The sequence below is a fragment of the Pelobates fuscus genome, chromosome 9 (genome assembly GCF_036172605.1).
Source record: "Pelobates fuscus isolate aPelFus1 chromosome 9, aPelFus1.pri, whole genome shotgun sequence".
Classification (NCBI taxonomy): Eukaryota; Metazoa; Chordata; class Amphibia; order Anura; family Pelobatidae; genus Pelobates; species Pelobates fuscus.
In genome coordinates, this window is record NC_086325.1 from 20,781,321 (window position 1) to 20,805,170 (window position 23,850).

Consider the following 23,850-nt stretch of genomic DNA (forward strand, 5'->3'; position numbering starts at 1 on the left):
TTCAAAACAGTAAAACCTATCACAACAATGATATCGTCAGTGTAAGTGCCATTTGTGTGTGAAAAATGCAAAAAATGTCACTGTCACTGACGATATCGTCGTTGTAATATATTTTACTGTATTGAAACACTAATATTTGTGTTCAGCGAAGTCTTCCGAGTAAAACAGTACCCCCCATGTACAGGTTTTATGGTGTCTTGGAAAGTTACAGGGTTAAATATAGTGCTAGGAAATTTAATTCCCTGAACTTTCGGCCTGGGTTGTCAGGCAGGTCCTGCAAATTGTAATTAATAAAATGACCTAATTATGTAAAATTATTACATAAATATATACGTAGAATTATTTATATATATATATATATATATATATATATATATATATATATATATATATATATAATTTTTTAAAATTATTTTTATGTATATATACGTATATACTTATGTATATAGATATATATATTATTTCGTTCTACATGTATTTTGATATTAATATATATATTAATTTTAAAATACAGTTAGAACGAAATTACGCATGTTTATATATTTTTATCTATTTATTATTATTTTTTTAATTTTATTTTTAATGAAAATTATATATATAATCAGTATCATTGTACGTGTATTTTGATATTAATATATATATATATATAATTATGTATATATTAATATTAAAATACACATAGACAGTGTATGTGTATTTATGTATATGTGTATATATATATACTTAGATCATATATATATTTATTATATATATGATCTAAGTATATATAATGTTATTTTACACTGTTTTAAAAAAAAAAAAATTTTTTTAGGCAGCAGGGGTCCTGCTATGCCGTCCATGTGATTGCGGGGTCCTCCTCGCAAGGACCTCGCGATCACACGGCCCAGGGGGGCCGAAGAGGACAGAGGGGGACTCCCTGGGCTCCTAGGTACGTCCCCCATACCGCGATCGCCGGCGTGGGACCGCCGGCGACCGGGTAAGTAGAGAAGATCGCAGGGCATTCTATGCCGCCCTGTGGCGTTTAGAGCCGCCAAAATAAGGACGGCATAGAACGCCCTGCGGTCATAAAGGGTTAATATATTATTTATATAGCGCCATCAGCTTCCGTAGCGCTGTACAATGGGGGTACTATGAATTTAATTTGCTACTGTGAGTAATCATAAACAAAAGGAATCTTAGAAAATCAGTTTAATAATAATTATTTTCATTTAAAAATGTAACACAAGCAGGAGTTTCCATGGTAACAATTTTAAAGTATAGATTTTTTTTACATTATTTTATTTAGAAAATATATGAATTTTTGTTTTACTTTTATTTCTCATTTAATGAAAGTTAATTGTGTAAATAGTGGATTTTGTCCTATTTGGATGGTGTATTTAATTAAAGAGTCAGTGAGGTTCCATTGAGAAAGCCGCCGGGATAAGCCTCTCCTCCCCCCCCCCCCCCCCCAGCATCTCCTCCTCCTCTCCCCCAGCATCTCCTCCTCCTCTTCTTTTCCCCAGCATCTCCTCCTCCTCTTCTTTTCCCCAGCATCTCCTCCTCCTCTTCTTTTCCCCAGCATCTCCTCCTCCTCTTCTTTTCCCCAGCATCTCCTCCTCCTCTTCTTTTCCCCAGCATCTCCTCCTCCTCTTCTTTTCCCCAGCATCTCCTCCTCCTCTTCTCTCCCCCAGCATCTCCTCCTCCTCTTTTCTCCCCCAGCATCTCCTCCTCCTCTTCTCTCCCCCAGCATCTCCTCCTCCTCTTCTCTCCCCCAGCATCTCCTCCTCCTCTTCTCTCCCCCAGCATCTCCTCCTCCTCTTCTCTCTCCCAGCATCTCCTCCTCCTCTTCTCTCCCCCAGCATCTCCTCCTCCCTTCTCTCCCCCAGCATCTCCTCCTCCCTCTTCTCTCCCCCAGCATCTCCTCCTCCTTGTCAGGGTACCTGTTGTCTCTACTCTGTGGAGGTGAGACACTTGGACGTTCTCCCTCGCAAAAGGGTTGAATCACTCGTTTACAAGCCGGCCGCGAGGGATCTACTTCCTTTAATGACGCGGCGCTCAATAGCCGACGTCATGACGACAACCCGACCTGATCTGTCAATCAAGCCCAAAGCACGAATGAGGATTCGTCGGGGGCGTGATTACCTGTTTGGAACCAGGGTATAAAGTAGGGCTTTCTACATTTGTTCATTGCCCTGTCGTGGTTCTAGCTTGTCTAGTCACTCAGTGCTCTTGTTATTTTGTCAGTCTCTTTGGTTTTGACCCGGCTTGTCTGTTCTACCTCGCTTACCTCTATTACCCTTTGACTCGGCTTGTCTCTCGCTTACCTGCTCTCTCGCTCCCTCGACCTCGGCTTGTCTCTAGACCATTCTTTGCTTACTCCTTACGTTAGTCCGGCCATTCTAAGGTCCGGTATACGTACCTAGTACCTGTTTGTACTCTGCGTGTTGGATCCCTGTCCCCGATCCTGACATTACGACAGGCCAATGGATCCTGCAGGTACCTACACTCAAGTTGGTTCTTCCGAATCTAGATTTGATGCCATGGATCATAGAATGGACCAGATGGCTCTAGCGCTACAAGCTCTATTATCTCGTTCCAGTAATCCACCGGAAGAGATGCGAGCCCACGTCCATCTCCCCTGTAAGTTCAGGTCTAGAAGTAGCCACTGTAGGTGCTTCTTCCCGTATTACACCTCCTGTACGTTATGGTGGTTCTCCAGAGAGGTGCCGTGGTTTCTTAAACCAAATTGGTATTCATTTTGAATTACAACCTCGCTCTTACCCTACAGATAGGGCAAAGGTTGGATTCATTATCACACTCCTCATTGATAAGGCTCTGAGATGGGCCAATCCTCTGTGGGAGAATGATAACCCGTTAGTCAATAATTATAATGCCTTTGTCGCTGCTTTTAGAAGAACTTTTGACCCTCCAGGTAGAAAGGTCAATGCAGCTAGATTACTGTTGCACCTTCGACAAGATAACCAAACCCTTGTGGATTATGCACTAGAGTTCAGGTCATTGGCGGCAGAAGTTAAGTGGAATGAACAGGCCTATATAGACGTATTTTTAAACGGATTATCAGATGTAATTCTAGACGAGGTGGCTACTAGAGAGCTTCCTGAAAATTTGGAGGATTTAATTTCCTTTATTTCTCGTATTGATGAACGTTTAAGAGAGAGACAGAACACTCGAGATAGAACCCGTAGACCCTCCTTTAAACTAGCTCCTTTATTTCAAAGTCCTCAAATCACTATTCCATTTTTTCTGAACCTATGCCAGATAGGCAATACTCGCCTCTCAGAAGAAGAGAGACAGTACAGGAGAAGGGAGGGGTTGTGTATGTATTGTGGAATAAAGAGGGCACCTACGCCTAAATTGTCCTAATCGCCCGGGAAACGCTCGCACCTAAGTTTCTCTAGAGGACAGGCCTTGGGTGTTTCTATTTTGTCCTCTATACACAATTACAAAGATCACAGGCTTCTGTTACCTGTTTCTTTAGCATGGGAGAAGGGAGTAATAAGACTATGGCGTTGATAGACTCCGGAGCCGCTGAGAGCTTTATTGACCAAGTTTTTGTTTCCTAAACACTCTATCCCATCCCAGCGAAGAGATACTCCCTTGGCCGTTGAGGCCATAGATGGTAGACCATTATCTGAACCTGTTATTTCTCATGAGACTATACCTGTTAATTTGACTGTTGGTATCTTACACGAGGAGGGTATATCCCTTATGCTTATCTCGTCCCCTTCTGTTCCTATAGTTCTGGGGTATCCATGGTTAAAGAAACATAACCCTATTATTGATTGGGAGTTAGGGGAGATAACCTCATGGGGTCAGGCTTGCCAGAACAGGTGTTTACAGAAAGTCTCACCACTTTGCGTAGGTAATACACCGGTTACTCCACCCAGTCTACAGACTTACAAATACCGTCTCTGTACCTGGATCTAAAGGCAGTCTTTGACAAGAAGAATGCTGATACTTTACCCCACACAGGTCCTTTGATTGCAAGATTAATCTCTTACCTGGTACTATGCCTCCGAGGGGCAATGTATATCCCTTATCCACTAAGGAGAACTTAGTCTTAGAGGAGTATATCCGTGAGAATCTAGACAAGGGATTCATTAGGAGATCATCCTCGCCTGCCGGGGCCGTTTTTTTTTTTTGTGAATAAGAAGGATGGTACGTTAAGGCCTTGCATTGATTACCGAGGTTTGAATAAAATAACTATTAGAAATGCCTACCCAATCCCTTTGATTACTGATCTCTTTGATCGTTTAAAGGGTTCCAAGATTTTCACCAAGTTAGATCTCAGAGGGCCGTATAACTTGGTGAGAATTCAGCAGGGAGACGAGTGGAAAACAGCGTTCAATACTCGGTATGGGCACTATGAGTACACGGTAATGCCTTTTGGGCTCTGTAATGCACCGGCAGTATTTCAGGATCTGATCAATGAAGTTCTTAGAGAATTTCAACACGATTGTGTTATTGTATATTTGGATGATATACTAATACACTCTAGAGAGATTGAGACCCACCACAGACAAGTCAGAAGGGTATTGCGCAAACTCCTACAACATGGGTTGTACTGCAAATTGGAGAAATGTAGTTTTGACCAATCTCAGATAAACTTTCTTGGTTACGTGATTTCTGGGGAAGGCTTTAAGATGGATCCGGATAAACTTCAGTCTATTTTAGATTGGCCATTACCCAGGGGCCTCAAGGCCATTCAGAGGTTTATTGGATTCTCCAATTATTATAGGCGTTTCATTAAAGGATACTCTTCCATTATTGCTCCTATTACCAATATGACCAGACAGGGGGCTGACACTAAGACTTGGTCTACTGAAGCTCTCGTTGCCTTCAAGACACTTAAGGAACTTTTTGCTTCTGCACCAATTTTAGTTCACCCCGATACAACTTTACCTTTCCTACTCGAGGTAGACACCTCAGAGACAGGTATAGGTGCCATCTTGTCTCAAAGGTTAGGCGTGGATAAACCATTACATCCATGTGGTTTTTTTTCCAAGAAACTATCTGGGCCTGAAAGCAGATATGATATTGGTGACAGGGAACTACTAGCTGTTATCATGGCTTTAAAGGAGTGGAGACATTTATTGGAGGGGACCTTGCATCCTGTTACTATTCTGACGGATCACAAGAACTTGTCTTATATTGGGGAGGCCAAGCGCTTATCCGCCAGACAAGCTCGTTGGTCCTTGTTCCTCACCCATTTCAATGACGTGCTCACTTATAGACCTGGTTCCAAGAACTCTAAGGCCGATGCTTTGTCTCGCCAACATGAACCTTCTACTATATATGAGACGGTTTTGTCTTCTATAGTTCCCAAGTGCAATATTATCGCCAACACTAGCCTCAGGATTCATTCTCCGTTGCTTGCAGAGATTATGAAGTTACAACATCTGGCTCCTAGACAGAGTCCTGAGTCACGGTATTTTGTTCCTGCTGAACTCCAACTAGAACTGTTACAATGCTTTCACAACAGTAAGGTGGCTGGGCACCCTGGCATTCGTAAGACATGTTCCTTAATAGCTAAAGATTTCTGGTGGCCCTCATTACGTAAAGATATTAGGGATTTCGTCGAAGCATGTGAGGTCTGTATGAAGACTAAACGACCTCAGACGCTTCCATGTGGGCTTTTGCATCCCTTGGAAATTCCCGAGAAACCATGGACCTGTTTGGCTATGGACTTCATTGTCGATTTACCTGCTTCTAAAAAGCAGACTGTGATTCTCACGGTGGTTGACAGGTTTACTAAGATGGCTCATTTCGTGCCCTTACCTAAACTTCCATCTTCTCCTGAATTGGCTGAGATATTCGCTAAAGAGATTTTTAGTTTACATGGGATACCCTCCGAAATTGTTTCCGATAGAGGTTCCCAATTTGTTTCCCGTTTCTGGAAATCATTCTGCTCTCAAATGGGTATCAAATTGAATTTCTCTTCTGCCTATCATCCCCAGTCCAACGGAGCTGCTGAACGCACTAATCAAAAGATTGAACAATATTTGCGTTGTTTCGTTTCCGAACACCAGGACGATTGGGTTGGTCTGATTCCTTGGGCGGAGTTCGCACACAACAATCTCGTTTGTGATTCTACTCGTTCTAGCCCCTTTTTCATGAATTATGGCTTTCATCCCTCCATTCTTCCCTCGGTTTCTCCTTCCCAAGGAGTACCGTCGGTTGATGTTCATGTTGCCAATTTGAGGAAGTTGTGGGATCAGACTCGACAAATTCTTCTGCATAATTCCATGTTGTTCAAGAAACACGCTGATAAACATAGAAGGGCGGCTCCAGTCTTTGTTCCAGGGGACAGGGTATGGTTGAGTACCAAAAACATTCGCTTGAAGGTTCCTTCTATGAAATTCGCTCCTCGTTACATTGGCCCTTACAAGGTCCTGACTCGAATTAACCCAGTTGCGTATCGTCTGGCTCTTCCATCTGTCTTACGCATTCCTAACTCCTTTCATGTTTCCTTGTTGAAACCCCTAGTATGTAACAAATTTTCCTCCACTGCATCATCTCCTCGCTCTGTTCAGGTTGAGGGACAAGAGGAGTATGAAATCAATTCCATCATCGATTCTCGTATCTCTCGGGGGAAGTTACAATATCTGGTTGATTGGAAGGGATATGGTCCTGAGGAGAGGTCTTGGATACCTCAGGAGGATGTGCATGCGCCTCGCCTCCGCAGGGCTTTTCACTCCCGTTTTCCATCTCGTCCCGGTTCCTTCCGCCCGGTGGGCGTTTCTGAGGGGGGGGGGGTACTGTCAGGGTACCTGTTGTCTCTACCTCTGTGGAGGTGAGACACTTGGACGTTCTCCCTCGCAAAAGGGTTGAATCACTCGTTCCTCGCGGTTCCCTCGGTCGTTTACAAGCCGGCCGCGAGGGATCTACTTCCTTTTATGACGCGGCGCTCAATAGCCGACGTCATGACGACAACCCGACCCGATCTGTCAATCAAGCCCCAAGCACGAATGAGGATTCGTCGGGGGCGTGATTACCTGTTTGGAACCAGGGTATAAAGTAGGGCTTTCTACATTTGTTCATTGCCCTGTCGTGGTTCTAGCTTGTCTAGTCACTCAGTGCTCTTGTTATTTGTCAGTCTCTTTGGTTTTGACCCGGCTTGTCTGTTCTACCTCGCTTACCTCTATTACCCTTTGACTCGGATTGTCTCTCGCTTACCTGCTCTCTCGCTCCCTAGACCTCGGCTTGTCTCTAGACCATTCTTTGCTTACTCCTTACGTTAGTCCGGCCATTCTAAGGTCCGGTATATGTACCTAGTACCTGTTTGTACTCTGCGTGTTGGATCCCTGTCCCGATCCTGACACTCCTCTTCTCTCCCCCAGCATCTCCTCCTCCTCTTCTCTCCCCCAGCATCTCCTCCTCCTCTTCTCTCCCCCAGCATCTCCTCCTCCTCTTCTCTCCCCCAGCATCTCCTCCTCCTCTTCTCTCCCCCAGCATCTCCTCCTCCTCTTCTCTCCCCCAGCATCTCCTCCTCCTCTTCTCTCCCCCAGCATCTCCTCCTCCTCTTCTCTCCCCCAGCATCTCCTCCTCCTCTTCTCTCCCCCAGCATCTCCTCCTCCTCTTCTCTCCCCCAGCATCTCCTCCTCCTCTTCTCTCCCCCAGCATCTCCTCCTCCTCTTCTCTCCCCGCAGCATCTCCTCCTCCTCTTCTCTCCCCGCAGCATCTCCTCTTCTCTCCCCCAGATTTTCCTCTTCTCTTCCCTAGGCATCTTCCCCTCACTACCCCAGCATGTTTTTGGTGCGGATGGGAGGTTGAGGTCTTCCAAGGCTCCCTACCTCCTTCCCGCTGCTGTAAGGGTGTGTGGGCGCGAGGGAGCACTGACTTACGTGCTGTTCCAGCACTGCTCCCTCCGCTGATGCTGCTGGCAAAATAGGAAATTACGTCAATCAGGCGGCGCCCCCTGATTTAAGTAATTTCCTGTCTCCCGGCAGCATCAATGGAGGGAGGAGTGCTGTAACAGCACGTAAGTCAGTGCTCCCTCGCAGCCCTCCATCCCACCCACCAGTGCCACCTTAACAACATTATGGGCCCCCGGGCAAAGCAGTGCACTGGGGCCCTGCCTAAACACATCTCACAGGAATAAAAATTAAAATTATAGATAAAATTAGGCTGATATTTATTAGTATTTCCAACAAATGCAATACATAAAATACATACACACCGACACACACATTCCGTTGAATACATGCACACAGTCTGCTGCATACATGCACACACAAACATACACACAGACTGCTGAAAACTTACACACAGTCCACTATATACACACACAGACTGCTCAATATATAAAGACTGCTGAATACACACACTGCTGAATACACATACAGACAGACTGGTGAATACACACACACACACACACAGACAGAATGCAGAGTACAGAAAGACTGACGAGTACACGCAAACTGCTGAATACATACACACACATGCTGCATTGAGGGGTGCAGTGGATGTGTTTATGTGTACGGGTGTGGAGTGCTGTGTGTTTGTGTGGGGGGATGCTGTGTGTGTGGGGTGCTGTGTGAGAGGGTGTTGTGTGTGTGTGTGTGTGTGTGAAAAGGGTGCTTTGTGTGTGTGTTTGGGAGGGGGGGGGGAGAGTGCTGCAAATATATTATTGCAATCTGTATCCCCCCCCCCCCCCTTCTGCTTACCTTATGTGAAGAAGGGGGGACACATAAATCCCCGGTGGTGGTAAGAGGGACAGGTCCTGCAGCTCTTCTGTCCTCCCGCCCGATGCTGCGTGGAGCGTTGCCATGGTAACGCGCAACGCTCCACACAGATTGCTTGCGGGAGGACGGGAGAGCTGATACTCAGATCCCTCCCCCCTGCTTCCGGTCGCAGAGTAGGCGCCTGCCCGCAGGTGCCTACTCTGCATTGATGGCGAGCTATGGCCACGTGCCCACAGAGAGGGCCCGGCGTGCCACCTGTGGCATGCGTGCCATAGGTTCGCCATCATTGCCGTAGGGGGTCTAGATCCATTTTTACATTATTATTTCAATAAAGGAAAATGCATTCTTACTAGATCTGTGATTATATTGTGTTGTTCACTTTTTTGTAAGTGATTTTAAATTGATTTTAGAATTTTGTTTCAATAAATGACAATTTTTTACATTTTATTCAGATTTTAGCATTTTAATGATTTTTTTCTATGTGTATGTTTATATTCCTGGATATATTGGAAGAAAACAAAATAATCCTTTATTAATACTGAGGATCTGTCAAAAGATCTGACTGCCAGAGACTGCTCTCTGTGTAATAGTAACTGTGTTTCTAATTCCTCCATAAAGATCTAAGCGCTAAGGACTGCTTTCTGTGCAATATCAACGGTTTCTAATTTTATAACATGACAGGAGGCTTCGTATTTGCTTAAGTCTCTCTTTACTAGAACTCCTATTTCATCCCTTTCTCTTGCTGAGTTTGGATTTGTATATTTTTTTCTGCTGAGCCTGTCAGATCTCTGAGGGATTTCCTTCCCTGTCTCTACACTCCCCACTTCATTGCCCCAGTTTGTCTTGTTTTTCTTCTTTCTGGGAAGCCTGTACCCATTACTGCTTCATCCTAGGGGGATTCTCAGGGTACCCTTTCCCCCTCCCACTCCAGTTCTGGGATATCAATCTCTGGGGGTGACAAACTTATACTCTGGGGGCTGACCTTTCTGGGAGCCAAGCCTCCATCCCACACATGCATGTTGGTGCTCAGTGTCTGCCCTGGCTACAGCACCCAATATTGTCTGTACATTCCCTCAGGTTGGGCCCTGTTTCAGACGGCCTCTGTTTTGAGCCTCGGCCACCATAGAAGGGCCCCACCTTGCCCCTAGGATTGGTGCGGCCCTCTCACAAGCACTGCTGCTGCTGATATCGATACTAATCTCTAGTAGTAGGTGAACCTCTCTCATATCTCAACCCGATGCTGCTTGGATGTAACCTCTGAAGTATTACGGGGGAGAACCTCCCACCAGATTCTAGCTTTCCCTGGTACCCTATCGGGAAGAGCACACGCTGTTTGATCTGGCTGTCGCTGGTACAGCTCCTATGATTGGCTCGCTGTGTCAGTGCCACTGTACCTCCCCACTGGATAGACTCCTGGAGGTTTTTACTCTGAACTGGGGAGTCCCAGATATTTCAGAAACATATGCCTTTTATATACATTGCATTGAGCAGACAATCTCACTATGCTACTATTATTTATGCCGTTATGGACATCCTACTCAGACAGCCTCTCCTATCTGACGAAGCAAGAGATGCTGATGCCTTCGAGAGCTGACATACACTTTCTCACAAGCACTATTGGAACGGGGTCGACACATATCCCCAAGTCTGGAAGTACTGGTATGCGCTATCTTCTGCCCTGCCACCCATTGCAGGTACCGACAATGATAGCTGTGTGGGTTCGATAGGGATACCCCGATTATATCCCCACCCCATTTGTCACCTCAGGTCATAAACAACTGCCCCCTGCTCATTCTACCCTCTACAGAACTTAGTTCACAAAATCTGGAAGCGCATGAAAGATGGCGAACGGTGTGCCCTAGTAAATCACTACCCTACTAGGTCACAACGACCCCAGAGTTCGACATGAGTAACACTGACTTTGCTGGGTCGGGGCGCAACCTTCGCTACAGTATTGATCAATACATGCGTCTGCTCAGGTTAGGCCATCCGAAGTTCTCAAACCTCGGCATGACTCCTGCCTTGGGTGGATGACATCCTGTCACAAAACTGCATTCTGGATATGTCTGTCATTAGTGAAGAGGACTTACGTTCTATATGCATACTAGGCATCGCTAAAATGTCACTGTGCACTGAACGAAGTTAGCTGTTTTTGTTTTTTTATTTTTCGTATTGATGCCAGGATTTTAGACCTCGAGTTCATAGAACTAGGTCCCTGGACCGAGTGCCTATTCTGGTGGGTAACCAGCTTCAGAATTTCACGATCGCATGGACCTAGATGATCCGGTCAACTATACCCTATCTTCAGGCTGACGAGCGTCCCATCGGGCCCTACTCGGGTTTCCTTGATGGGGCTGAACTTCAGCTGGGTGGTACAATCCAGCCATTCGGTCTACTCCACTCCAGCCCTATATGGACCGCAGTCCCAGCGAAATCCAGACCCTGTCCAACATGAACTGATTCTGTTGCTAGTTTTCTTCTACACCATCCTTCTAGTTCAAATGTTGTTGGACGAATTTACACACTGCCATAAACCCCGGATTCTGTATACTACTGTTTCATTTCACTTCATGAATCCGGATTGCTATCACTCTTCTACGATGATGCCTTCGGACGCAAATCTCAACCTCTATTTACGCCCCCCCCCGCTCGTATCTCGAGGCTTCACAGTCTACCTAGGAACCTCGCCCCTCGGCGAGTGGGCTTGTTTTTTTTTGTTTGAGGCACCCTTAAGAGTTCTTTGTCTACCAAAGTCCCGGGTTCCTCAATCCGCTTCGAACACTGGAGACATCTAGAGTGCGACCGGATGAAGACCATTCACCGCTTAGATCAAAGGGGAATGGATGGACTCCATTCAGTCCTGTCCCGAGCTTTCTCATGGGCTCAGATGCGGATCTTGAGGTTGGAAAACTGCGGGCACAACCCTTGGATGATCAGAGAAGCCACCTATTAGATCAAGATTCGAATATGGATGGCAGTTTCTTACGCAAGCACAAGCCGCCGGTGCCCTTCAAACGATTACGTCTGGCTGAGTATGGATTATGTGTCGACATTACTATACAGCGACCGTTTTGACGGCACTGGGCCACGGTTTCCTAAGTACAGCGACTAACAACGGATTGAGTTTCGTCCGCACTTTGAGGATCATCAACTACTGGCATCTTCTTCGACCAATCTACAGCCATATCTTGCAGTTGTAAGGTCATTTCGAGATTCATTTATTGATCTCCCGAATTATTTACCAGCGACATAAGCATTGTTCTAGTTGTTGTCTGAGCGTTAAAACAGCAAACACGAAGCCTCCTGTAGCGTTATAAAATTGTAGATTATACTAGCTTTAGTGTACCTATAATCTTAAGTTTATTAATGACAGGAGGCGAGTATTTCTCCCCCCCCCCCCATTTTTCATCCCTCCCTTGTTTGGTTCGTTGCCAGTAGTTTGGGTAATCAGGTATGTATACAACTCTTTTTCTTCTTGCTCCCTGTTGCTCCTTCATGTTACCACTACTTACTTAAAGGTTGGGGTCTCTGTATATTTCGGTAATATTGGTTGATACACAAGGGGTCTGCATGTTTTATCCAGAGTACATTTCATTATCTAACCAGTCCTTTCGATTCTGTTTTTCTCTCGTTTCAGTTTACATTGCGTCCGTGGTCTCAGGCTTGACGTTTCTTCTCGGATAGAGGACGGTGTTGCATTTATTGGATTCTAGGACTTCGGTTTCTCTTCAGTGTTTTTCTGCCTTTTTATTTCAGTTTTGTCGCAGCTTGAAAGACTAAGTTATGTGTGGGGAGAGCTTTATTGTATTGAACTTTTTCCGATTGGTTGGTTTTTCTCTATGTTAATGTGCTGCTGTGGAGCTCTAGTAAAGAGAGACTTAAGCAAATACTCGCCTCCTGTCATTAATACAATTAAGATTATAGGTACACTAAAGCTAGTGTAATCTACAATTCCTCCTTAATTCTGCGGTTTCCTGCTAAAGTAGTTGCAGCAATTCTGTTTTTCATTTTTTAACACCCTGATTAACTTTGGAAGTGCCATGAGTGATGCTGACATGGATTAGCCAGGAAAATAGAACATTTTATAATTCATTCTATGTTTCTATTGATGTTCCAGGAGGGATAAGTCAAATGGAAAATGATTTAGAGAAATGGTCAGTTGTGGCATCTGACATTTAATGTTGATAAGTGCAAGATAATGCATCTTGGACGTAAAAACCCAAGAGCAGAGTATAGGATATTTGATACTCTACTAACCTCAACATCTGAGGAAAGGAATTTAGGAGTAATTATTTTAGATGACTTAAAGGTAGGCAGACAATGTAATAGAGCAGCAGGAATGCTAGCAGAATGCTTGGTTGTATAGGGAGAGGTATTAGCAGTAGAAAGAGGGAAGTGCTCATGCCATTGTACAGAACACTGGTGAGACCTCACTTGGCGTATTGTACACAGTACTGGAGACCGTATCTTCAGAAGGATATTGATACCTTAGAGAGAGTTCAGAGAAGGGCTACTAAACTGGTTCATGGATTGCAGGATAAAACTTACCAGGAAAGGTTAAAGGATCTTAACATGTATAGCTTGGAGGAAACACGAGACAGGGGGGATATGATAGAAACATTTAAATACATAAAGGGAATCAACACAGTAAAGGAGGAAACTATATTTAAAAGAAGGAGAACTACCACAACAAGAGGACATAGTCTTAAATTAGAGGGGCAAAAGTTTAAAAATAATATCAGGAAGTATTACTTTACTGAGAGGGTAGTGGATGCATGGAATAGCCTTCCAGCTGAAGTGGTAGAGGTTATCAAAATGAGGGGGTTTAAGCATTTGTGGGATAGGCATAAGGCTTTCCTAGACTTAAGAGAAGGCCAGGGACTAATTAAAAGTATTTTGAAATATTGAGCAGACTGGATGGGCCGAATAGTTCTTATCTACCGTCACATTCTATGTTTCTTTGTTTTTATTTATTTTTTTGTGCATAGGAATACAAAGAATCATTGAGTGCCACAACAGCTTTCACAAGAGTATCATTCAGCATGGGGAAACAAATCATATAATGTCATAAACATTGGATGATGTTACGTTATTTGACATTTAGATTATGCTGCACAATTTTATATTAAAATGAAGATCAGGCTAGACTCACATGTCTAAGTGTATGGCATCAGCAAAATATTCAATCGTAGAAGATATTCTAGACGCAGTGAACATTATATAAGTGTGAGTGTGGATGAACATGCTAGGTTAACTCTTTAGCTTTAATGGCTATCCAACGATAAGATTAAAACTTATGCTAGAGAAAACAAATGGTGCCACTGGTTATGAACTGCTCTAACTGTAGGAGTATGAATATGCTGCAGGCCTAGAGATTCACAGCTGCACTTTTAAAATCTGAGTTGCATTGAATCTGTGGACTGTTCATACTGCTGGATGCCTGTGGCTGGATGGCTCCTGGTACAGAGGTTAGACTGTCCGATGGGCCGTGGAGGGGCTCTTCACCAGCTCCGATCACAGATATAAATATGCGTTGTGTCTCCATGAATCCTGCCAGGAGCAGTGCTTCTAGTCAGGCTTGTTGCCTGCTGTTGGCCCTGCTGCGTGGGAACCCTCTAGGGCAGGGGTGTCAAACTCAAATCCATCGGGGGCCACATCAGCAGTTTGGTCACCCTCAAAGGGCCGGTTGTATCTGTAGGACTTTATTATCATAAATTATTGTCACTGCATTCAATTATTACTGTTTTTTGTAATAATGTAAGTAATAACTAGCTCTGAAAGCAGAAACATAGTCAGAATAATGGCAAGTAGATATTCAAATGTACAATTATTGTACAATTTATTGAAAAATGATTTTTGGTAACAGACAGTAATTTATTTATTTTTTAAACATACAAATATTGCCAAACACTGTTTATTACACATATGGCAAACACAAGGCATTAACTTTTTTTTAACTTTTTTGACTAGATGGCTGACATCGTTTTCCTGAGGTCAGTCCATCGATGTCTGGCGTTAGGTCTTGTGCTGTACTCACACTCAGTAACAGACAAACACACTCACTAACAGACACACACTAACAGACACACACTCACTCACTAGCAGACACAAACTAGCAGACACACACTCACTAACATACACACACTCACAGGCAGACACTAACAGACACACACACTAACAGACACACACACTAACAGACACACACTAACAGACACACTCACACTCAGTAACAGACAAACACACTCACTAACAGACACACACTAACAGACACACACTCACTCACTAGCAGACACACACACTCACTAACATACACACACTCACAGGCAAACAGACACACACAGTCAGACACACACAGTCAGACACACACAGTCAGACACACACAAACTCACTAACAGACACACACACTCACAGGCAAACACACTAACAGACACACACTAACAGACACAAACACACACTCACCCACATTAACACATTTTTTAAAATTTATTTAAATCCCCCCCCAGCCTCCTTACCTTTGGGAATGCTGGGGGGGGGGGGGATGTCTCTTCCTCCCTGGTGGTCCAGTGGCTGCTGGGCGAGCGGCACTGGCTGGCGGGCGGGCGGCTGGCGAGGGAGCACTTCCTCTGAGCTGTCTGCTCAGCTCCCTCGCGCACCTCAGAGTGAGGCTGGGAGCCGGAATATGATGTCATATTCCGGCTCCCAGCCTCACTCTGCGGCGCGCGAGGGAGCTGAGCAGACAGCTCAGAGGAAGTGCTCCCTCGCCAGCAGCCCGCCGGCAGCCCAGCATGTCTGTTAGCTGCAAGGCTAACAAGACATTTGCCTTGGGCATTTAAGGGCGGCTTTTTTTGCCGCCCCCTGGAAAATGCCGCCCAAGGCAAATGCCTTGTTTGCCTCGCGGCTAATACGCCTCTGGGCTACACGCGCCACATGACGAGGTCTGGCGGGCCGGATTCGGCCCGCGGGCCTTGTGTTTGACACCCGTGCTCTAGGGGGTTGGGGTGCGCTTGCAGATATAGCCCCCTCTGGAGCGCCAAGTGAGGACTGGTTTACCGTACTGGTGTGTCCACCTCCGCCGCTTCACTGCCTGTGCTGTGGTTTTAAGTGGTCGTGGGAACTCTGCTGAATCCCGGCTGCCCGGCACCGTGAGCTGGGCTGTTATGCTCAGGTCCTTGGTTAAAGTATTCACTGCTCTGTTGCTTATCTTGTTGCAGAACCTGTTGCACAGACAATCAAATGCCAGCATGAACAGGCAGCATTAGGCTTGTATGTGACGGGGTTCTCCACTCGATATCGGCCATCTTATTGAGTAGGCCTCAGGCATGCAGCGTGCGTGTGGTCGGGAAAGTCCGTGTAAGCGGGACAAGGAGCACACCATGGGGACCAGGATAACATGAGACTGGAACAGACTGCAGCAGAGGATCGGCTGCCTCCTCCGCCCTCAATACGCTTGTAGGCCCCAATACAGTCCAGCGCGGTCAGCACCCGCGTGAGCCGACAAAACCCAAGCTAGGTACAGAGCAAAGTATTTCTCCAGTAGTGAGAGATGTGTCAGGCGACATTTAGAGTAACTGCAGTATTGTGGGCTAAAGCTGAGGAGCTCCAGCCATGTGTGACATACTGGTTGGCTGTCAGGCTCCTCCCCCAAGAGAACATTTTAATAAACAGATTCTGTAATTTTGGAGGACCCTTTTATATACAGTATTTTAATTTATTTTTTCCTGGCCTATTAGCTGAGAGGGAGGAGCTTAATCCATGAGTGATGCTGGCAGGAAAAGGAAATTATGGTAAATTGTTTTCAAACTTTTCTTTTATACTGCCAGAGGAAGTGAACTGATTGGTCAGGTAGTAAATGGCTGACTCCACCCATTAGTAACTGGCCAATGAGGATCTTAGAATGAGTAGAACATTTATTGGCAGTTTTTATAACCAATCATGTTGAGGCTGACATGATTACCAGACCACCTGCGACACTGTATCTGTTATTTACAGAGAATCAAATAGTAGAAAATAATAAAGGAAAACAAACAGTTCAGGTTTTTTTTTTATATAAATTAAATATTACTTTTATGTAAATACTTTCTTCCTTTTATTTATTCTTTTATATACTTTATTGACTGTAGTTGTTAAATGTCAGTTAAACATTATGCTTTAATTTCCATTCTACATTCTCTGTTAAATATTTCTCCCCCCTCTGTATTAAATACCCAATCACAAAGTGCCCCTGTAAACCCCTCCCCTCACATTGGATGGAGCTGTGAGATCCAGCATGGATTCCAGGACACACATCACTGATATAGAGAATAGTTCTGTACTGTAATATATAGAATGCAAACAATGCAGAAACCAGATCCTGCACCATATGAATGCCACATACGGCAGGACAGCACTTTTCATGCATTGCTTGTGAATATGAAAAGAGACGCATCCATTCTGTCCCCACCTACCAGTATTGTAACATGGCCGAACAGATGCTCTGCATGTATCCTGTCTGTTACTGAGAGAAGTATATCACATCCCGTTATATCCTGCTCTGTCAGCACTCTGCAGGCTGATCAGAATTCCAATGACAGACAGATAAGCAAACAGAGCATCTCCCGCCGTGCTCCTTGGGTACCCTACCATAGGTGACAATATGGAGACATAGACTGTGTTTTTATTCTTTTATCCTTTTTATTAAAGTAACTGGGGTCCAACAGTTTCCCAGTTGGCGTGCATTTTTTCACTTTATTTTTTCTTATTTCATGCTTGTTTGGCCTTATTTCAGGCCTCGTACTTTGCTTTTCCCTTGTTCTGGCAGAGCTGCTCTGGTGGCCATGGCTCTCACTTACGTGTGTTATTGCTAGGCCTCCTCTCCCTCATACTTGATGCCACTACCGTAGGGGTCTGCGGTTAGGACTACTTAGACTGGTGTAATTTTCATGACCTAAATGAAAATTTAATTTCTCAGCCAACTCTCAGTTTCTAGATTCTCAGGGTCTCGTGCAAACACCCCTGGAAAGGGAACAGGCTTCCACCAGTAAAGGCAAAGCACCTGCTAAAACACCTGACTGCATTCAGGCCTCTGCCTTCCTCCAACAGAGATCATTAGACCCTTTAGTAGGCTCAACTTATTACGACTTCCAGGTCATAGATGAGTACTGCGCAGGTTGTTCGGATGACAATCTTCCCAACAGGATCATGTCCTTCACATTTCATAAAATAATCGTTTGTTTTACATTTTGAACCAAATTCTAGATATTAATTCCCCTTTAAAGTCCCAAGACCACAGATGTTCTACTAGTTATCCCTTGATCAACCCTAGGATTATTAGACATTCACGCTGAGCAGAATGGGCACCACCAGATCCTATCTCTCAGTTCTGCAAGTTGCAGCTACATAAAGCACTAGAGAAGGAGATACGGGCCAAACTAAGGTAGCACTTACATTTGAATTTGACCCCATCCTGTAACGTTTTTGAACAGGTTGGGCCTAAAAGCTGCACAACATAAATTAGTATTGCATGGCCTCTTATACAGATTTTAATCATTGCTGCCAAGGCCTTGGCATATGGAACCATTGATCCCAACATGTTGCAAGAATGGGCTAAGAGTGCACTTTGCCTTTTGGGAAATGCAAATGTTGTGATTTCCACAGAAAGATTGAAGACCACTCTATATAAGGATTGATGCCAAGTTAGCAGATCTGACATCTAAAGAACTCGGTCCTGACGCAAATGGGCTAAGTTTTGTTGATACATTCATAAAAGATATAAACGCCTGTCTCCATATTCACATCCTTAAACAAAGTCCAGTCATCCCTCTAAAGTTTTCCGCTCACAGCAATTTTCTGTCTCCACGAGTCCGAGCTACCAGCAGAGCAGCCTTCACTGGCTACAGGCCTCGCCCCACTGGTTTCTGGATTCTGGGTAATGCCGGATATTACCACAGACAACCATTTCCTAAAGAATTCATCAGAGGACGTGTGTCTGCTTCACTCTGCAGCTGACCTGCTTCAGGAAAACGGACCTTTCCTTTTCTCATGCTCCTATTACAGGCCGTTTAACGCATTTTTTCCAACAGTGGTCGGTGCTCACACAAGGTCCATAGATTCTTCTATCAGTGGCACGATTTCAGATCAATGTCTCATCCAATCCACTACAGAGTTCCCCTTTTGCGGTGCTGTGGATGAACAAAGTGGACACTGCAACGCTCCATTCTGAACTCTGCAATCTCATAGCCAGAGGTGTAATCGAACAATATCCTTTTCCACCTTATTTTTATCAGCAGCATTTTTAGTCCACAAAAAAAAAGTGTGGTAAATTTCGTCTGATTTTCAATCTATAGGACCTGAACCAATTCATCATATATCACCACTTCAAAATGGAGGGCATCCATGTTTTACATGACCTAATCTGTTAGGAAGATTGGTTCTCCCACCTCAACCTCAAGGAAGCCTACCTCATAGTACCTGTAGCATATACATAGCTTCACTTTCTTCAATTCCGATGGCAACAGGTACTCTGGCAGTTCACCTGCCTCCCTTTTGGTCTCTGTTCCGCTCCTTTTGCTTGGATTGTAATCTTTCCGTTTGGGCGGAATATCTTCTTGGCCCAGACAATCTTGTCGCAGACTGGTTCTCTCATCATTGAAGAGATTAGAGTGATCGACAACTGGATCCTCACTTATTCCACCATTTGAATCTGTTCTGCGGCCTCACTAACGCTGGACCTCTTGAATCATCAGATTCATGCCTTCTTTAGCTGGCTTCCAGGTCCGCTCTCTCTAGTAGGTGATACCTTTCTGCAAACCTGGCCGAAGGACAGAGTATACTCCTTCCCTCCTTTGTCCATGATACCTTGTACTCTGCAACACCTCAAGACACAAAATAGTTATCATAAATTCTTTAGGGCGGGTCCAACCTTTGAATCCCACTCTCCTAGCGATGTCGGTGGATTTCTGTTGCTACTAGCCTGTGACCTTCTCCAAGACCCAACAGGTAACTTTTGTCTTCTTGCCCTTCAAGGTCATCTTCGTCTCATGGTCTGGACCGTTTCGGGGGATCTTGGAATGTCTGAACTGTCGGATACTACAATGGAATACATGGGCTCCAGGAACCAGTCTAACCAGGTGTTTAATTCTATAATTTGCTTATTTAATATTTTGCTATTTTATCGTGATAATCCTTTGATTTCTATTACTGTTCAGGTCGTCCTGTTACATGAGATCGCTCTGTTTGATTGTATAACTGTTGTATCTTAGTCCCAGGGATGATACTCTCACAGTGTTTTTCTTCTCTTCCGGTGTGAAGATTATCATTTGCTTCTCCTACCGTCTTCATGGTCATCACCGTTGATCTCTTCTGTTATTGGTTATCTGTTAAGATTCCTTCTGTCGGCTGCATCAAGAAAGAGGATTTGGGAGGAATTTCACAGCCCTATATATCTGATATAGATTCTGATTTTTTTGAATTTCAGTTCATTTACTTTTAACTGTTTCTTTGCTGCTGAAAGGTTTTCAATAAAGTAGGTAAAGCAAATATTCACTTTCTGTCTTTAATAAAATGTAGAAATTTCGGTCTCTGAAGCTAGAATAATCTCTACTTGGTAGTGGAGACACAAACTGTATCAGTTCTCTCTCTCACAAAGTGTAAGGAGAAAGAGAGTCAGAGTTGCCATAAAGATCAGGTCATCCTATTTACGCTGCCAGGCACTGGACTACCCTGAGCGGAGATCATCATTTAATACTAAAAAAAAACAACAACAAAAACCCACAAAATTGTTCCCTACTTAAATATTAAAAACAAGAAAGACTATGAGTTAGACATCAGAAAACACTCCTAATAAGGGTTTATTCTCAAATAGAAATCAACAAAATAAACCAGAGCTGGAGAGTTAACTAAAAACTGGGAAAACAAAAATCCATAACATTAGTTAAAACTTTACTTTTATTTACAAATTCCATAAAATCGAAACAACCACAAGTTAAAGAGAAAATAAATATAAAAAATATTGATCTAGGAGAGTATCGCCTAAATGGTGACATGAAAGGAAAAACTCCTTATAACATAGATATCGGTTTACCCTGCTGTCAAACACCCTCCTACTAAATGGATGGATAGAATATATCTGCTAAATGCAGAAAGGACCAATCTCAATATTGATGGAATACCCAGAATACTCAGAAGGTCCCAATAAAAGGGGGATATCGCCTAAACAGAATTTTCTAAAGAAAAATTAAAATGCTCATAGTCTGAATTAAAATAACTTTGCGTCAGGTAGAGAAGTTGTTAAATGAGACGATTATATATTTTTTGTAAATATCTTTTTATTGAGAGTTTCTCAAAATCGGTAGCAAGAAAGGATGAAATGCGAAGGTTTCAGGTGAACAAATTAACAAAATAACAATTAGTAATTAGTCAATCGAGATACGCAGATCTCATGTGTAACCATGGTAAGGGAGACACGCAGGTCTCAAGGCAAACTGAGTGTTCATCGTACAGCATGCATATGTCTTGTATTGATTCACAGTAACAATGTCAATGCCCTTCTAACATGACCTGGTAGTGTGCTGCTGGTGTTTAAGACGATTTTCATGTTTGCAAAAGCATGTATACCGTAATAAACTGTGCGAGCAAAAGGACGCGCAGGTCTCGGGCATGTGTTCATACCACAATGCCTATTGTGTGACTACCTGTTGCAGGTTCTCAGGCACCCTTGGTAATGGGTTCCCATTCGGGTCTCTTGCCCCTTCTGGGCTCCTCTGTGGGTAAATATTCTAACCGGTCTCGCTGACTCTTGTGAATGCCCGTGACTCTCTGGCTACAAGTCGTCTAGCAAGGGTAGGGTGTGTCGTCGGTTGGCAGGCTAAGACCCTCTATGAGGACCTCCGTAGGGAATTTGCGGTCGTAGTGTTGTTCCCATGTGTGATATATGGTCCCTATGCCGGGTCCCGGGTTCGTGTCATAGAATGGGTCGTCGTCGACTCTTCGGGGAAGCGCCACGTCTGAGGCCTGTCTAATGTGTCCGATGTGCATCTGGTAGTTGTGAAGCGTTACTTGAGTGTTGTGTGGTCAGTCCTCCATAGTTTTTTTTTTTTTGTGTTTGTCTCCCCTTCCCAGGGTAATCTTCCCTTACGTATCTGCCTGCTAGTAGGTCATGTTAGATGTTATCGTCTTCTAGATTGTACTGTAATTGCTGGTCACCCTTCGGGCACAGCCCAGTGTTGTCATGTGCGGTCGTTGTCAACGTTTGTGAGTTCGTTCAATAGGGTTCCAAGTGTGGCCATGAGGTCGTTAGGTTAAGTGTGGGTAGTCGATAGGTCCCTTGGGTGTAATGTCGGTCTCCTAGCGGTCTGTCCTTGTGTTGGTCAATGTGTGTCTGTGGTTGTCCTCAACCCCTGTATCGTGCTTGGTGATGGTATTTCCTGTGTACCTTGGTTGTACTTCGTAGCCTAAGCTCCATTTGGCATGTTGAGGCGTCGTGTCCCTATGTGTCAGTGGTGGGCCGGTCTAGACCATGAGGTGCTCTCCTGTCGTGTCTCAAGTCTCCTCACCAGTCGCCTTCCAGGCGACATCGGTGTCGAATGTTTTGTGTACTGTTGTGTTGTGAGTGCAGGTGCTCGTGTGCAGGTCCTATGTGGGTCGGGATGTGGGGAACGATTAGAGGTTGAGGGGTGGGGGGGGGAAGACCATGGGGTCTCGGGTATGCGTTCCGCCTCCTCGGCACGCCCAGGCCCGTTCCCCGTCTCAGTCAGTTGGGTCCGTTTCGTCAACCCCTGTGTGTGATCCCCTACGTTATGTATAATAGCCATGGCCTCCAGGACTCCGTATGTCGCTCTCCCCGTCCCTGAAGATCTGCTATCCGTGCTTCGGCCGTTCTTATTTCCTCCACTGTGCGTTTCCAATGTTCCGTCGTGGGTGTGTCCTCCTTCTTCCAGTGAAGTGGGATTAAGGATTTGGCTGCATTTAGCAGGTGCCTCATTATATTTTTTTGTAAGCCTGCAAGGGTTTCTCTGTGTAATGTAGGAGGGCCGCTTCCATTGTCGGGTCCTAAAGGTTCATCTAGTATGTTGTTTATTTCCTGTCCAATGTTCCTCCAGAATGTTTAATTTTCCGACATTCCCACCAGATGTGACGTAGCGTTCCTTCACCGTCATGGCATCTCCAGCAGATGTTGGGGATAGTCGGGACGTATCGGTTGAGTAGGGCTGGCGTGCGGTACCAGTGCGCCAGCAACTTGTAGTTGACCTCCTGGAAGTGTGTGCTAGAGGAACTCTTGTGTAGCAGGGTTAAGATTTTTTCCCATTGATCGTCCGAGAAGGTCTTGGCCGTCCATTCCTCCCATGGACGTTTGAACAGGTTATTTTTCGAGCGGGTTATCAAGGTCTGATACAGAACTGAGACTCTCCCGTCTGAGTCCGGTGCTTGAGAGCATAGTGTCTCGAACTATGTTAGTTCTCTATGAATTTTGGTTCTGTGCGGGAGGTTAAAATAGTAGTGTCGCAATTGGGCGTAGTGAAACTGGTGCATGAGCGTGGGTGGTCTACCATCCGATAGTTCTCTTAGTGGTTTCACTCCTGCATTGGTGAGCACAGCGTGTATCGGTATGTATCCGTCTTGATGAGCTAGTGGCCATGTGTCAGGATCGGGACAGGGATCCAACACGCAGAGTACAAACAGTAGCCAGATACGTATACCGGACCTTAGAATGGCCGGACTAACGTAAGTAGTACAGTAGAGAATGGTCAAAGGCAAGCCGAGGTCGAGGGTAACAGAAGACAGGTAAGCGAGAGACAAGCCGAATCAAGGGTAACAGAGATAAGCAGAGTAGAGCAAACAAGCCGGGTCAAAACCAAAAGGGATAACTAGAAAACACGAGCACTGAGTGACTAGAACAAGCTAGAACCACGACAGGGCAATGAGCTAACGAAAGAAGCACTGTTAAATACCCTGTTCAGATAAGTAGACACACCTCCGACGAGTCCTGATTGGTCCTGAACCAATTGAGTGACAGGTCGTTCCGGTTTGACGTCCTGACGTCACTTCCGGGCGTCATGCTATAAAAGGGAGTCACTCCCTCGCGGCCGGCTTTGCATGACCGGATGGACCGCGAGGAAGAGGGAAAACAGGCCGTCCGGATGGATGAACGACTAAGTCTCTACCTCTCTCGGAGGTAGAGACCTCAGGTACC